The sequence below is a fragment of the Triturus cristatus genome, chromosome 7, assembly GCF_964204655.1.
Source record: "Triturus cristatus chromosome 7, aTriCri1.1, whole genome shotgun sequence".
Taxonomy (NCBI): Eukaryota; Metazoa; Chordata; class Amphibia; order Caudata; family Salamandridae; genus Triturus; species Triturus cristatus.
The window spans coordinates 656,167,911-656,184,183 of record NC_140590.1 but is presented as its reverse complement, the minus strand read 5'-3'; the positions used below and the strand labels follow the sequence as shown (position 1 = coordinate 656,184,183).

The following is a 16,273-nucleotide window of genomic DNA, read 5'->3' as shown; positions in this document are numbered from 1 at the left end:
GTCACTCTCCTGTGACACTCGCACCGTTAACATTTTTGTGTCGGGGAGCAGTTGAACCACTTAAAACAACTTCAGCAATTGGAAAATGATCCTATGCTTTTTAACTTCTTCGGCATCGTTAAATAAAATGCAAAAAACATAAATAATAGAAGTGAGTGACTAACGTCGCCAACATTTTAGCTGGGAGGGACAGTGCTGCTAAGTCATTAATAATCATTCGACTGTGTTCCATTGTCACTGCCCAGTCCCGAAAAATATAAATGTACATTTTTACTATCAACTTGGATGTGATTGCTCAGTATTGGGCTCCAGAGTGGGAACTAACTAAACCGAGTCAATACAGAATAGTCGTGTTTTGTCATATCTGAGAACTAATCGTCTCCAGCCTTTTATGCAGCCTCTGTTTTTCTTCTAGAATAAAACCGAGGTGAAATGTTACAGCAAAAAACATGGCCTATCATTTTAAGAGTAATTTCTCCCAGAAAGCACGGAGAAATTAAAAGACCAATCATCAAATCTGAATCTCCAGTAAACATTGTCTATAACCCACAATATGTAATCTCAATTTTATATTACTACATGTCCATGCTGTATGTTTAAAGTATTATAACATATTAGCCGCATATTCAATTGGTTTGAAGTAAAACATCATGAACTTATAATCACCTAAAGCTGCTACAGGAGGTTAAGCAGTTTAGGTCACCCAAAAACAAGCACTGGCAAAGCCAATCAGTCCCACCTTTTTAATGCGAGTGCAGAGCTGTTGGATTTTTCAATGTTTGTCTGTAAATGATTATAAAAAAGGAAAAGAGAAAAACATTTTAAAAAACAGGAGGAGAGCAAAAATTTTTTGGTATCTCAAAACTGGACATGCACTTCAATGTTTCCATCTTTTTAAATTGCATGTTTTATTTCTCCATGGGGCATCCGTCATTGCTCGTGGCTGGGGGGGCCTGCGGGAGGGCGCAGCAGGCGGTAATAAAAAATAAAATGTACCTTGAGGCCAGGTCCCAAGTCTTCTCTGCTCCTGCCTCCGACAGGAAGCAGACAGCCAGGCTCCCTCCCCTAAACCAATCACAATGCTGCAATGCAGCACTGTGATTGGTCTGAGTACCGTGACACAGCTTTCAACCAGGGGCTGAGGGTGGGGTATGCTCTCCATGCAGGCTGCAACAGGGAAGTGCGCATGACTGTTTTGGACAGCCCGAGAGGGCCGACCAAACAGTCATTGCGCACTTAGGAGTGGGCAAACAACTCCTCCCCTGCTTGCAGAGCAGCACCGCCCGCCCGCAACGCAGACTTACACGAACCATAACATGATAATAACTATGTTATTAGCATTTTATGTTTCTAAAGTTGGCACTACTGTGAAGCAGTGGGGCGACGCTCCTCCGCTATAGCATTTTTCAGTCATGATACTGAATAATTAAAATGAATAAGAATGGTCAGAAATACTTTAAGGTCTAATTTACTTTCCAGGGGATTCACTCATTTGGTTCTCTGTAGTAGCCCAACAAGAACATTTATGGGCCTCCAGGAGAAGTATCATACTAAATCAGGAGTCTCCAAACTTTTCTGTAATAATAGCTACTCATGTTAAATGAATATCATACCAAGCTACTGTTATTACTATTGTAATAGTGAACATATCAGACAAGTTTACATGAGAGACCACCCTATGCACGATTACTATTAACAGTGATCACCTCGGTGCCACAGAGAGGGTTGCCACCAAAATGTTTAAAAAAATAAAATAAAATGGCTATCAATTTGGAATGCCTCTACATGTGTAATACATAACTATAATACATCTGGTAATAACATGCATTATACGTGTCCTTTATGCTGCATGATACATCACTCAAATATCATCTTTAAATATAGTTCATAAATTCAGTAATTTTTCTCAAATCATTACCTTATGAGTTCTGAAAATATGCACATTTTAATCTCAAGCGCACTTTTCAATTTTGATATACAAGTTAATTCTAACCTAGCAAAAGCTTCTTATTAAGAACTTTTATCTCCACATAGTAGAGCTACTTTTAGGTAGCTGCAGAGTTACCAGTAGCTAATACACCTTTTTTTCTGAGTGAGTGCGGCAGATGGACCTTTCCAAGCACCATAAAAAACCTTGTGTCAAAGATCATGCAATATGTGGAATGCAGGCAATAAAACAAATCTACAACTTCAAATCTGCTCTTCAGCCATGCCACAGCAAAAATATTCCCATATATGTGCTTTTAAAAGCAAGCTGGGAAGTACCACAGCATTGGGGACAGGTACATGGAAGAGGAAGCAGCACACAGGACAGCTATAACACACATGCACTCTGCTAAATGAAAAAGAAAAAAGTATTTCCCTTAATGTGAGCAATGGAGGAATGCAAGCCAGCCAATCAAAGGGATTGTAAACCAGCTGTGCTCCAGGGGAGGGACAAACAAGAAGAGGAAGGCAAGCCATTGAATAAGAAGCAAGCAAATGCGAATGGCAGTAAAGCTAACCAACATTAATCAATGGACGGACTACAAGCTCACTGTAATTTGTCAATAACACTCACGATCAGACAGTGTGTGCTGTCTAGTTGGTAAGCTCTAGATGCCTAGGTCTCAAATTGGTTTCAGGTGGGGGTATGTTTTGTCCTCACTGTGGCATTACCTGCATATCTTCAATTACCAAAATAGCCATCAGAGTCAAAGCTTCAATTTCTGGCTCCATTAAGATCATTTTCAACACTATTTATATTCCAGATCTGAGAATATTTTGGCACACTTGACAATTGCATTAAGAAATCTGTACACTGAAGTGCAAATTGTCTGCGCCCTGACAAAATTACCAATATATCTATGTTTATCACTTGGTGCCAGTACATGAGGCAAGGAATTTCTTTATCTGCACTTCCTCCACAAAACAAAAGTGATATGGACCATGTTAAACGGACCCCATGTTGATTAACCACCATAGTATCCGTTATAATTGGTCGCTATATTTGCAATGTCAGGGATTCAGTGCAGAATTGATCTATGGTGACAGCAACAATAGTACCATTACGTCCTAGGCAAAGGCAGCTGGCACAATCCTATCAATATTTTGGCCATCTCGGAGATGATACTGCATTGGACCAAGTCATTAATAAATGCCGTACTCTTATGTAGCTCGACATAGGAAACTCAAAGCTGGTGTGGAGGAAGACCCCCAGCAAATTATTTTCCATGTCATTAAGGTAGCCATAGCTGGCGGTCTGGCAATTAGGCTGGTATGAGACTGCCAGTTGATTGAAGACATTCACAAAATTCACCATGCCATTCCAGGCGACTACATATGCGGTTTAAGAAAGTCTGCTGACAGCAGAAAAACATTGTGATACTTTAACCATTCATAAATGTCAAGTCTTCTGTTTCCATTACACCCTCACTAGCAGTGCCACGATAAACAGGAAGCCCACTATTCTGTCTTTACTACATCCATGGGTGAGTATTCTCTTGTGGATCAGCGATCACATCTTTTGAAATAGCTTCACCACTACCTCTTTGATTATCATAATAAGGCCAAAGAACTTACTTCATGCCTTTAGTTACTGTGCTGCGCATTATAGAAGCTTGTGTAGGGTACTCTACACATGGGCTGCATCGGTCTTGTTCAGGACTAAAGATCTAGATGTCCACTTATAAGGTCTCTCATATATTCTCTGGCCAAATGTACTACTGGATACCTCAGTCACAAAACATACCTTGGCCATAGAACACATTTTCCAAAGGCATACATTTGAAAAGGACAGTCAGAAAAATTCTGATTTTCAAGGAGCTGCAAGCGTGTTTCAACCACATGCAGGCAAAAATAATCCAGCGTGGAAGGGTTGCAGAGGTCCTTACTGGTTTATGGACAAACCTGAGATTTGAATCTTCAGGAGAGAAGCAGAGAATCTCCATTTATAATGAGTGTTCTTGCTGATTATCAGCTGCCCCCGCCTGTGAAGGAGCACTAGTAGTTACCGTCTGTTCCTATCAGCAGGCTGGGTATTTGTGTGCATCATTTTAAGTTCTGGTCTTTGACAACTTTAGCAAGGGTAGTTGATGTTCCCTCCTGGACAAAGTACACCGCAGACTAATTTTCCAAAAATACTTCAGAAGGGAGAGCATTCTTAAACGCAAAGGTCTGCGTCTTCCGGCTTCAGGGCACGAAAACACGTCCAAGAACATACACATGGATTACTTGTCATAGCTATTTATTGTGCTAAATAGTAATCTACTTGATCTTGCACCTGTACTCTCCCCATTTGAAACACATTTACGATCTCCACTCATCCATGACTGGTGAGGTCATCTGTGCTCATCACAGTATCTTAATCTTGTGATAACCCCAAAACAACTAATCCTACCAGACAAAATCAGTTTCAAGAAAATAAAGCGAAAATGTTGAAATTCATAAATACCTTTGTTTCAGCAGCCACGAAAGAGACGGACGGCAAAGAGAATGAGGACGGGCCTCCTTCGATCCAAGGACTGTGATGGGGAAAAACTCCTCAGATGCTGTTTTATGCATTTTACTATGTTACCAGTGGCGCATGGCCAATCCGGTGTGTCTCCTCTCAAGCTATGACAAATACCACTGGGTGGAAATTGAACAGTTGGTCAGACTTCTTCCCTGAGGCATATCACAGACGTGGTAGAGAGCAGGTGCGAAAAGGAACAAGCATTTGCAATGCAATAGGTCTTGCATTTGCGAGAGCTATTGGCATAGTAAATCACAATACCTTTTCTTTATGCATTTTGAAAACCTGCAAGCAGTGCGTAAACATGCACTTTGTACTTATAGTCCTTGCTTACGAGAAGCAAGGCTGGCAATAAAAGTGGCAGCGTTACTGACAGCCTTGCTTCTAGCAAGAGGAATTCGAAGAAGCAATAGCTTTCCCAGCAGTCTGTTTAATCACAGGAGTTTAACATTTTGTTTTAAAGCTAAAGTTATGTGCAGTCACTTTCTTTGGCCATGCTTGTTATCAGACTTTTACCATACTTGACCCTACCACCACCTGTTAACTGCCATCCAGTTTTAGCAGTAGTGCCTTCTACACTGCTCATGTTTCTACGTGGTGTAAATAAAATGCATTGTTAACCCCTTCTCTGCTAAGTCTTTTTTGGCTATTTGGGGTAGTTCGCGCTTAGGCCCCTGTAACTTTTTGACCACATAAGGTATCCACGCCAAATTTGCGTCCTTTTCATCCAACATCATGGGGATTGTAAAGGTACCCATGCTTTCTGGATTCCCCTGGAGAGGACCCAGAAATTAGCCAAAATACAGCAATTATTTGGGGGGGAAGGGGGGAATGGGAAAAAAGTGCTGCAAATGAAAGCGTCTGGTTTGTTCTCTGCAAATGGTATCAACAAAGGGTTTATGGAGCTGAAATCACCATTTTCCCAGCTTTCAGGGACTGACAAACCTTTCTCAGAAAACCAACACTTTTTACACAGTTTTGGCATTTTACTGGGACATAGCCTATTTTTTCTGTTTTGTACTTTCAACCTTCTTCCAGAAATGGGTATGAAAGCAATAATGGATTCTGGAAAGCTATACAATTTAGAAAAGTAGACAAAATTCTGAATTCAGCAAGGGGTCATTGTGTAGATCCTTCATAGAAACTTACAGTTGAAAATAGGAAAAATGAACACGAGATGAAAAAAAAGCCATTTGTGCCAACGTTTTCAGCTGTAACTTCTTTTAATTATGACAGATGATTGAAAGCAATATACCGTTACATCTGCTTGATGTTTCTGGTTGTGGGGATATATAGGACTTGTAGGTTCACCAAGAACCCGACGAACCCAGAGCCAATAACTGAGCAGCATCTTTCAATGGTTTTTTATTATGTACCAGGTATATTGCAATTAATATGGGACAATATATACATTGAAAAATCGGGATGAAAGACACCTATGCATTTCTGAAATTGGAACAAAATATAGAGTTTAGAAATAGCAGCTATTTGCACATTTCCGAAATTGTGAGTACCCATACTAGCATGAGAATTATAGGACATTTTTCAAAGTGACTTCTTTTTTACACATTGTCTTTCATTTGGAAGGCAGAAATGCATCGGAAGTCAATAGTTAATAACAGTTGCTCCACAATTCTGTGCTACCCTCAGTCTCCCGATAAAATGGTACCTCACTTGTGTGGGTAGGCCTAGTGCCCGCGACAGGAAACGGCCCAAAACGCAACGTGGATACACCACATTTTCACAGTGAAAACTGACCCTTTTTTTGCAAAGTGCCTAGCTGTAGATTTTGAACCATAGCTCTGCCGGCAGCTACGGAAACCTAGCAAACCTATACATTTTTGAAAACAAGACACCCAGGGGAACCCAGGATGGGGTGACTTGTCTGGCTCTCACCGGGTTCTGTTACCCAGAATTACTTGCAAACCTCAAACTGAAAAAAAAAAAAAATTCCTCACATTTCTGTGGTGAAAAGTTCTGGAATCTGCCTAGATCCACAAATTTCCTACCACCCAGCGTTCCCCAGGTCTCCCGATAAAAATGGTACCTCACTCATGTGGGTGCCCCAAGTACCCGCAATAGGCAAGGGCCCAAAACGTATTAAGGAGACATCAAAATGACCTATCACAAAACAACCTGGTTTTGCAAGGGGAGTCACCTGGGTTTTGGACCCAGGCTCGGCGGCCATCTTGGGAAACCTACCATTGCCCCCATCTGCCTCTTGGAGGGGGGGCAGAATGTCTTTCCTTTTCTTTGGGGGTAGGGTGGGGGCATTTGCATGCCCATTCTGGGCAGCCCCCACCCCGGGACTATAACAAAAATAAACCCTGGTGTCTAGGATGATTTCTGCCCCCGCGGGGGCAGATTGGGGGCTACTGCCCCCAATCTGGACATGAAGTTTGTGGGGGGGAGGGGTGGAGGCATTGGCATGCCTTTGATAAAAAAAATCCCTGGTTTCTAGTGGGCTTTCTGCCCGGGGGGGGGGGGGGGGGGTATGGCGGCAGATTGGGAGCTACTTCCCCCATCTGCCCCCGGGGGGCAGAAAGACTGTACTTTTGCGGCGGAGTTGGGCAGCACCCACCCCTAATTATAATTAGAAAAAAAATCCGGGGGCAGAAAGACTAAATGTTCCCAAAATGTTATGGGGGGAGCAAAGGCCCTTGCCCAAGGGGCCACTCCCCCCTTCCTGGTTTCTGGTGGGTGGTTCCCTGCTTGGGGACCGCCCTCCTGGAGATTCTCCCCCTTCCAATGATAACTCTCCCATCTTTCTATGTGCTCGGGGGTCTGAGATAGCCCCCAGAGCACGTAAAAAGTGAAACTGAATTGAGCCTCAAGGTTCATTTCCGTTTCTGTTTCACTGAAAGGACATTAGCGTGACGTGCGCGCTGTTCGTCATTTCAGGGAAACCATCTGCATAGCCTCGGGAGCTGGGGAAGCTCTTGCCCGACTCCCGAGGCTGTGGGGGGGGGGGATTTCTAATGCCATGTGATCGGACATCTGGGGGCCGTCCTTCGCACATGAGCACTGGTGCATTGGACGCCCCCCGACCGTCCGACGCACCGGAGAGGTTAAAACCCATTTTAATTGTACCTATTAAACTGAACTTGAAAGGATGGAATCCTTGGATTGGTGCTTGTGACCTGAAGATGAAAGCAGATGACTGACTGTGTCATCCTTTTAACATATTGGAATGCTGGCTCAGGTGGTGCAACACAAAATGATGGAGGCCTCCTGCAGAGCCCTCGCTGATCCCTGCCCCTCCGCCGTATTTGCGTGTGTGTAACTAATCGTTTTGTTTCCTTTCTGTTTTATTTGCCTTTTGACTGTTGTCCCCTTGCACGCTGTTGTATTAGCTTTGTTTATTGTTAATCAGTCCCCCTGTGCCTGCCCGCCCCGCTCCCCGCTTCCCGCCGCCATCCAAGCGGCCACGCCCCCTTTTCGTTTTGTGCCCTCCGCGCTCCCGCCTCCCAGCTGCTCCTCCCTCCCTCCCACTTGGCCATAAATGGCGACTGCGCGGCGCAGGTGAGTGTGACCTGTTCTCAGGACACCCCCGCGCCACACGGCCACCAGCTGTGTGTGTGCCCCTCGCCTCGCTGCTGCCCGCAGCCTCATTGTGCCTGCCTCGCTGATCCCTGCCCCTCCGCCTTATTTGCGTGTGTGTAACTAATCGTTTTGTTTCCTTTCTGTTTTTATTTGCCTTTTGACTGTTGTCCCCTTGCACGCTGTTGTATTAGCTTTGTTTATTGTTAATCAGTCTCCCTGTGCCTGCCCGCCCCGCTTCCCGCCGCCGTCCAAGCAGCCACGCCCCCTTTTCGTTTTGTGCCCTCCCCGTTCCCGCCTCCCAGCTGCTCCTCCCTCCCTCCCACTTCGCCATAAATGGCGACCGCGCGTACGGGCAGCGGTCACGCGCAGCGGGCGCGCCGATTGTGCACCGAAGGCGCGCCAAAGGCAAGCCCGTCTGCGCCCGTCCGCGCCTGGACCGCGCCCAGTGCCAGGACCCCTGGTCCCCACCGATGCAAGTCGACTCGACAGACCTACGACGCCGCGGCCCTCAACGCACTCAATGCCGGACGAAACCCCACCTGCTGCCGAGCCGCCCCAAGATGCATTCACGGACCCTTCACCTGCACAACCTGCAAGTTCTCCTGCCTCCGAACCTGCACCACGCCCACCAAGCCAAACTCCAGCAGCGACCTCAAGTGCATCCTGCTCAACACCCGCTCCGTCCACAGACACGCCGTGGAACTCTGGAACCTCCTCGACACAACATCACCAGACATCGCCTTCCTCACTGAAACATGGATGAACGCCTCCTCAGCCCCCGACATCGCCATCGCCATCCCGGATGGATACAAGATCATCAGGAGGGACCGCGTCAACCAGACCGGAGGAGGCATCGCCATCGTCCACAAGAACACCACCCGCATCACGACCGACGCCGACGACACACTCGCCACCGCCGAACACCTCCACTTCCAGATTCACACCGACCCAAAGACGACCCTCAGAGGCACCCTCATCTACCGACCCCCGGGACCACGCACGCAATTCAGCGAAGACATCACGGACTTCATCAGCCCACACGCCCTCCCCTCCGCCGACTACATCCTCCTAGGGGACCTCAATTTCCACCTGGAGAACAACAAGGACTGCAACACCGCCACCCTGCTGGACAACCTCGCCAACCTCGGCCTCAAGCAACTGGTCAACACACCCACCCACTACGCCGGCCACATGCTTGATCCAGTCTTCTCATCCAGCAAGCACATCAGCTTCAGCCACTCCACCGGACTCCACTGGACCGACCACAGCTGCGTCCACTTCAGATTCAGAAAAACCACAACCCACCACCACCTGCAACAGGTTCCTCGCTGGAGCAAGATCACCACCGACCAGCTCACCACCTCCCTCAGCCAGAAGCCACCTGCCAGCACATCAGACGCCAACGAAGCAGCCCGTAACTTCACGCAGTGGCTGACCACCTGCGCCGATGACCTCGCACCATTGAAGAACCCTCCCAGCAGACCCAGAAGCAAGAAAGCCCCCTGGTTCACCGACGAACTCAAGGACTCCAAGAAGACCTGCCGCACCCTCGAGAAAGCCTGGCTCCTCGACCGGACCACTGACAACATGACCGCCCTCAAACACGCCACCCGTAAGCACCACCAGCTCATCCGCACCACCAAGAAGAAGTCACTGAAGGAGCGACTGGACAACAACGCCCACGACAGCAAGGAACTCTTCAGCATCGTCAAGGAGTTCTCCAACCCCAGCACCGGCAACAACGACATCACCCCTTCACAAGATCTCTGCGACTCCCTCGCCTCGTTCTTCCACCGCAAGATTGACGACATCCACAACAGTTTCGGCGCACCATCCACGCACCCAACCACCGAACCAACGAACCCCAGCGCCACCCTCCGCACCTGGACCACGGTGACCACCGAAGACACAGCCCGCACGATGAACACCATCCACTCCGGCTCTCCAACCGACCCCTGCCCCCACCACGTCTTCAACAAGGCCGACTCCACCATCGCACCCCAACTCCGGGACATCATCAACACCTCCTTCAACACCGCCACCTTCCCGGAGAGCTGGAAGCATGCCGAGCTCAGCGCCCTACTGAAGAAACCAACAGCGGACCCCACCGACCTCAAAAACTTCCGCCCCATCTCGCTCCTCCCTTTTCCTGCCAAAGTCATCGAGAAGATCGTCAACAAACAGCTTGCCGCCTTTCTCGAGACGAACGGATCCCTCGACCCCTCGCAGTCCGGTTTCAGAGCCAACCACAGCACCGAGACCGCCCTCATCGCAGCCACCAACGACATCCGAGCCCTGCTCGACAACGGGGAAACAGCGGCACTCATCCTCCTGGACCTCTCCGCAGCATTCGACACTGTCTGCCACCGCACCCTAGTCCAACGCCTCGACAACACCGGCATCCAAGAGAAGGCACTGAAGTGGATCATCTCATTCCTCGCCGGAAGAACACAGAGAGTCCGCCTCCCCCCGTTTCCATCCGAGGCCACCGAAGTCATCTGTGGCGTCCCGCAAGGATCATCACTCAGCCCCACCCTCTTCAATGTCTACATGAGACCTCTAGCTGCCATCGCACGCCAACACAACCTCAACATCATCTCCTACGCCGACGACACCCAGCTGATCCTCTCCCTCACCAGAGACCCCGACACCGCCAGAGCCAGCCTACACGAAGGGATGAAAGACGTCGCCGAGTGGATGAAGAACAGCCGCCTGAAACTGAACTCAGACAAGACGGAAGTCCTCATCCTGGGACCATCACCCTCCGCCTAGGACGACTCCTGGTGGCCCCCAGCCCTGGGCACCGCCCCCAAGCCAACAGACCACGCACGCAACCTGGGCTTCATCCTGGACTCCTCCCTCTCGATGACCAGACAAGCCAACGCCGTATCCTCATCATGCTTTCACAGCCTTCGCATGCTTCGCAAGATCTTCCGATGGATCCCGACCGAAACCAGGAAGACTGTCACCCAGGCCCTCGTCACCAGCCGACTGGACAACGGAAACACCCTCTACGCCGGAACCACAGCCAAGCTACAGAAAAGACTCCAACGCACCCAGAACGCCTCCGCCCGACTCATTCTGGACATCCCCCGATGCAGCCACATCTCCGGCCACCTAAAGGACTTGCACTGGCTCCCCGTCGACAAGAGGATCATGTTCAGGCTCCTCACCCACGCACACAAGTCTCTCCACGACCTGGGCCCCAAGTACCTCAACGACTGCCTGACCTTCTACATGCCCACCCGCCAGCTACGGTCTACCAGCCTCGCCCTCGCAACCGTACCACGCATCCGAAGAGCAACCGCCGGAGGCAGATCCTTCTCCTACCTGGTGGCCAAGACATGGAACTCCCTCCCCACCCACCTCCAGCTGACCCAGGACCACCTCGCCTTCAGGAGACAGCTCAAGACCTGGCTGTTCAAGCAGTAGCGGACCCCTTCCCCCAAGCGCCTTGAGACCCTTCCGGGTGAGTAGTGCGCTATACAAATGCTGTGACTGATTGATTGATTGAATGTGAAGAGGGGCCCCTTGGTCTCCCACATCTCACACAAATTCATTGGTCTTAATGGGGTGTGTTGAAGGTTTAAGGGGCCCCTGAAGCATGGTGCCCCCCCCCCCCCACCCTGGACTGCAGAGGCTGCTGGGGGACAGCTTTACGTCCCTGGCTGGCTGCATTTACCGCTGAGCAAGTGTTCGAGAAGAGGCTTGGTGATGGAACAATTCAAGGAAACGGAGGCAGAATGAAAAGGAGTGTAAAAGAGGATAGAAAAAAAATATTTGATAAGATGGAACGGGAGGGACGAAGAAAAGAACAAGAAACAGACATGACAAAGGGAAGATGACACATGGCTGAACCAATTAGGAAGGGTGGGAAGCTGGTAGGTGAGGTGAAGGGAAGCGGATGGGAAGGGAAGAGTGGAGAGGAGCGATTCTATTGTCATAGCTCTTAACTGTTTCAGTTTTACTGGTGGGTGAGATCAAGGTTTTAAGTGGTGAGCCCACTGAAATCAATGGAGATCAAAATAAAATCTGAGGATGTGGAGGGGTTCCAGAGTGGGTGGTCATGTGAAGTCAACAAAAGGCTTTTTGCTTTTTTAGAGGGTGACCAGAGCTTCAAGTGGGCCGAGTCCTTTGGTGCTTAACACCAGCAGGTCTAAAAAGCAGGTGCCGAAACGGGTCCCTATCGGGCTCTCCATTTCTGCCCTCACCCTGAGGGTGAAAAAAAATCTTCACTTTCCAGCAGTACCAACCTTCACAGCATTTGATGTAACTTCGAAGAGACTTGTTGTAGCCGTTTTATAGTCTCATTATTTCAGAACTGAAGCATTTTCATTAATATAAACGATGAAGCCACAGTTGTTGCTTATTTGTCTTATGCAACTAACAAACACTGGCAAAGCCAATAGTCCTGACTTTTTGTAGGTATAATGTTACTTGCTGTATTATATATCTGCAAGTAATGACAGAAACAGCAAAATAGCAGACGGCACATTATGATTAGGTTAGGTGCTTTTAAGCCACGCCTTTTATTACACAGGCCACACCCATTTGAGAGACACCCCCCTATCTTTTTTCATACCACTTAAAACCCTTAGTGTGACAATGATACTACCGAGAGTGACACCCTCCAAAGGAGGGTGTGATGAGAACACCATCATTGTTCTTGTTTTCTGACTTCCTCTTCACTATGAATACTTTTGATTGTGAATTGCTGAGTTCCTGAGTTGAGTGAAGTGTATTTTAATGCTAAAGGCTTCAAACACCAGCCAAGAGCCTTCCTCAGTTTTTTGTGTAACCAACCTCCTGTAGGGTCACCTCCAGTGATGTCATATGTTTGAAAGGGTATACCTCACAGCTCACTGAGCCCTACCTGCCCCAAAGTCTAGAAGTTGGCTCCTCTTCCGCTGTGTTGAACAGGCCAGACCTTGTTGGATGCAAATTGGTACAAAATGTAAGGTACTTCCTTTTTGTGCTTGCTTAGCTAAAACAACTGTTGCCTATGTGCACTGCGTGTGAATATAGCTTACCGGGAAATCTATCTGTCCAGAGTCCTGAGGACGCAAAGTGTTTCAAACCAGTCACTACCAGCATTTGTATTTTACTATTTCAAGAAACCTCAGTCACTGGTGTATTACAGCATAAAAGCAACCATTAAACGCCTGTGGAGACTATGGTCAGTGCGGCAATGATTCAAGCTTTTCATTCTTATCATGCAACATAAAAGTATCCAATTTCAACGCATACACAAATAAACAAATGTTTTTTCTAACCTTTTTGCAAATTTCAATACTCAATGACACATGTTTTCTTCCGGAAATCCAAATTATAACATGCCAAAGTTTTAGTAAAAAAAACGTGTGCACTAACTGAAGCTACGACAGGTATCGGATTCCTTTACTTGAAATGACATGTACATTGCATACATGTCAGTGAACTATACACTTATTAGTTTAAATTGTAGATGACGTGAGTGCACGCTTTTATGCCGCCAAGAAAGAATGTATGTAATGTATTTTAGAGAGTGTGTATTTTTTTAGATGGCAGCGAAACATAGCATTTCCATCCTGAATTATTAGTTCCAAAAATAAAATCTACACTTCATTCCACATGAAAAACAAGACCAGACCATAAGTTGGACTAAAAAAGGAATACATACTCACACCACTCTATTTAACATGTTGGTATGTTTAGCAGGGTATTCGCTAACCCTTCCAATTAAAAGCTGTAGGTGTAGATTGTTTTACCAAATGAAACTACACTTCACGTTCAATCTCATCTTGCCTTTAGGAATTGTACTGATCCGATGAGAAGGAAATTAAAGAAGTAGTCTCCACACAAACAAGTAAGAATCTACAGTGTAAGGAAACTGTAGTTGGCCGGTGTTCCAGAGTGAAAAATGGAATTGCTGAATCAGAAACACCAACCAATGAGGAGCCAGCAAAGAACACTGACACAGGAGTGAACCTCTGGTAAGCATCAGGCAGGATTACACGCCTATAGTGAATACAACAGGTCTTGCAGATGGCGCATGCGCGCTGACGCTCGACTTAAAAATTAGATTCAGTGTGAACATGCATGGAGCATTAGATGTGGCAGACCACCTCTAAGGAGATAAATAAATGGTCATCTACTGAAGACATGTCTGTCTCTTGGTGTCTGGATTTCGGCTGAAGTCCAGCAAAATATCGAAGTCTCCTTTGATAGTGAACATCTGTCCCGTAAGTGGACATTAGGATGGAGAGGAAAGAAAAAAAGACACCACCAGGGTGAAAGTCATGAGGCAATCCAAATGCAAAATCGGTTAAAAAAAATGTAAGTGCCAGCTGGTGCAAACCAGCACCAAAGATGCACAGTATTCCAGCTTTCGGCAGATATCCGCCTTTTGAAGCAGAAAATACCTATACTAGAGCCAATAAAGTCTTGTTGGAGGAAACAGCACAGACAATCGGCCCCAGAAAGGTACCTCCTTACTTACCCAGCATTCCCCCGATCATACAACACCAGCCGGGAAGAGAATCAGGTTACTCTTTCCGCAGTGTGAGGAAATAAGCTCATATTTAAGCACACATTATGTCCCCAGTTAGAAACACCAAAGACTGCTGCAAAAGGAATGCAAGTACATCTCAGCAAGTGCGCTAGTTAACTTGTGCCTCCTGTCAGGGTTCACGGGAGGTTTCCTCCTCGTGACGATACTGTGTCCCTTGTCTCTGCCCCTCAAAAGCCACTGGCCAATCTTGGAACCCCACTGTGCCCTTAGTTGGCGAGCATGCTGGCGGCACTGGACTTCCAACATGGCCGCCAGCATGCCTGCCGTTCAGCGGTCTAGTCTCCCCTATGAATCCCGGGTCTGGTGATGCGCGCACCAACGTTCTATGGCGCACTTCACCAAAGATTTCAACCAGTTTGGCAACTCACCTGACCTCCGTCGCATAGGCTAGTCAGGATAGTTTAGTTGTTGTCTCGTATTTAGTTCCGGCGGTTCCTGGCAATTCCCCGAGTGAAAGGTTAGTGTTGTTTTTAAGGCGCATGCTTGTAGTGCTCATCAGAACCGAGTACTGCGCATGACTACCCAAAGTAGTGTTGCTTCAGTCTTTTCCTGAGGAGTCGGAAGTGTGGGCGTGTTCTGTTCTTCACGATGCACTGGACTCAGAATTGTCAAAAGGCTGCACGTTTTTTAAAACTCATGTTTAGAGTTCAGTGCACAGAACCAAAGAATAATGTGCTTAGTTGCTCGTGGAGTCAGGCTAATGTAGGTGCGTAAATCTCCTCTCGCTGCGTTTCGCCTAGACTTGTGTATAGTTAAAAGTCGAAGAGGAAAATTAACTAGCAATAGTCTGTAATATACATATATAGTTTCTATACCCAGTGCCAATATAGCCTTTACCCAATTTTCAATTCTTTAAAAGAAAACAGCAGTGCTTCACCTCAGATAAAAGAGGTCCTTAATAAATCTTGAATCAGGAAGACTCAAACACGCAGTGAGTTAACCCAATACATAATCAGTATCCAATCTATAGACCTCCATATAGTCACTCCAGTTTAACAATAATACTTACCTTGTGTTTCTTCGTGTTCAGAGCTGAATTTAGAAGGCATCCATTCATCTCCTGCAAGAGAAGAGAGAGAGTCGAGTTAGCACCTTCTCCAGTTAGCAAAAGTCCAACTTTACTAGAGAAGTCAATAGAAGAGAGGCTTAGCTCCAAGGCTGTACTGGTAAGATAAGGTACCTTTTTTTTACAATGCTGCAAGTTGTATAAGAAGTGGTATTTAGAAATGTACTTATTTACAGCTTAGTAAAAAGAAAGAAGACGACAAAGCAGAACAGGCAGAGCAATCACCGAGCTGTCTCTTCTCTGTCCCAATCCCCTTCCCCCCCTTGGTACTTACCTGTGAAGGATCATTAGGAATCTAGCAGGAATGTTCTAAGAGGGGTATTGGGAACTAGACATCGTTCTGCTCCTATGTTATCAGGGTATTAGAGGTTAGAGCCGGACACCTCCTCACAAAAGATATCAAGGGGTATACTCCCTGTACTTTCTGATCCCAAAGAAAGGCAGCGCGCTGTGAACTTGCCTTGGCCTCAGGCCACTACACCATTGCATACTGTCTGAGCATTTCAAGATGACTACCCTTAAGGGCATCATTCCCTTGCTCTGCAGAGGACATCATACAACGCCCTCAATATCAAAGTTGCATATTTTCACATCCCAATTCACATGGTGCATCACAGTTAGC

The 16,273-nt window shown here is 47.0% G+C and overlaps 1 protein-coding gene across 8 annotated transcripts in view; it reads right to left on the bottom strand.

Moving 5' to 3' along the window:
* ARSG (arylsulfatase G) overlaps nucleotides 1–16,273 on the bottom strand; it is a 1,970,563-nt gene that overhangs the window by 1,641,756 nt on the left and 312,534 nt on the right. For all 8 annotated transcript variants that reach the window (XM_085617295.1, XM_085617292.1, XM_085617290.1 and 5 more), the window contains one exon: nucleotides 15,595–15,645. The gene's annotated coding sequence lies outside the window, so the exon portion shown is untranslated. The remainder of the gene's footprint in view (nucleotides 1–15,594; nucleotides 15,646–16,273) is intronic.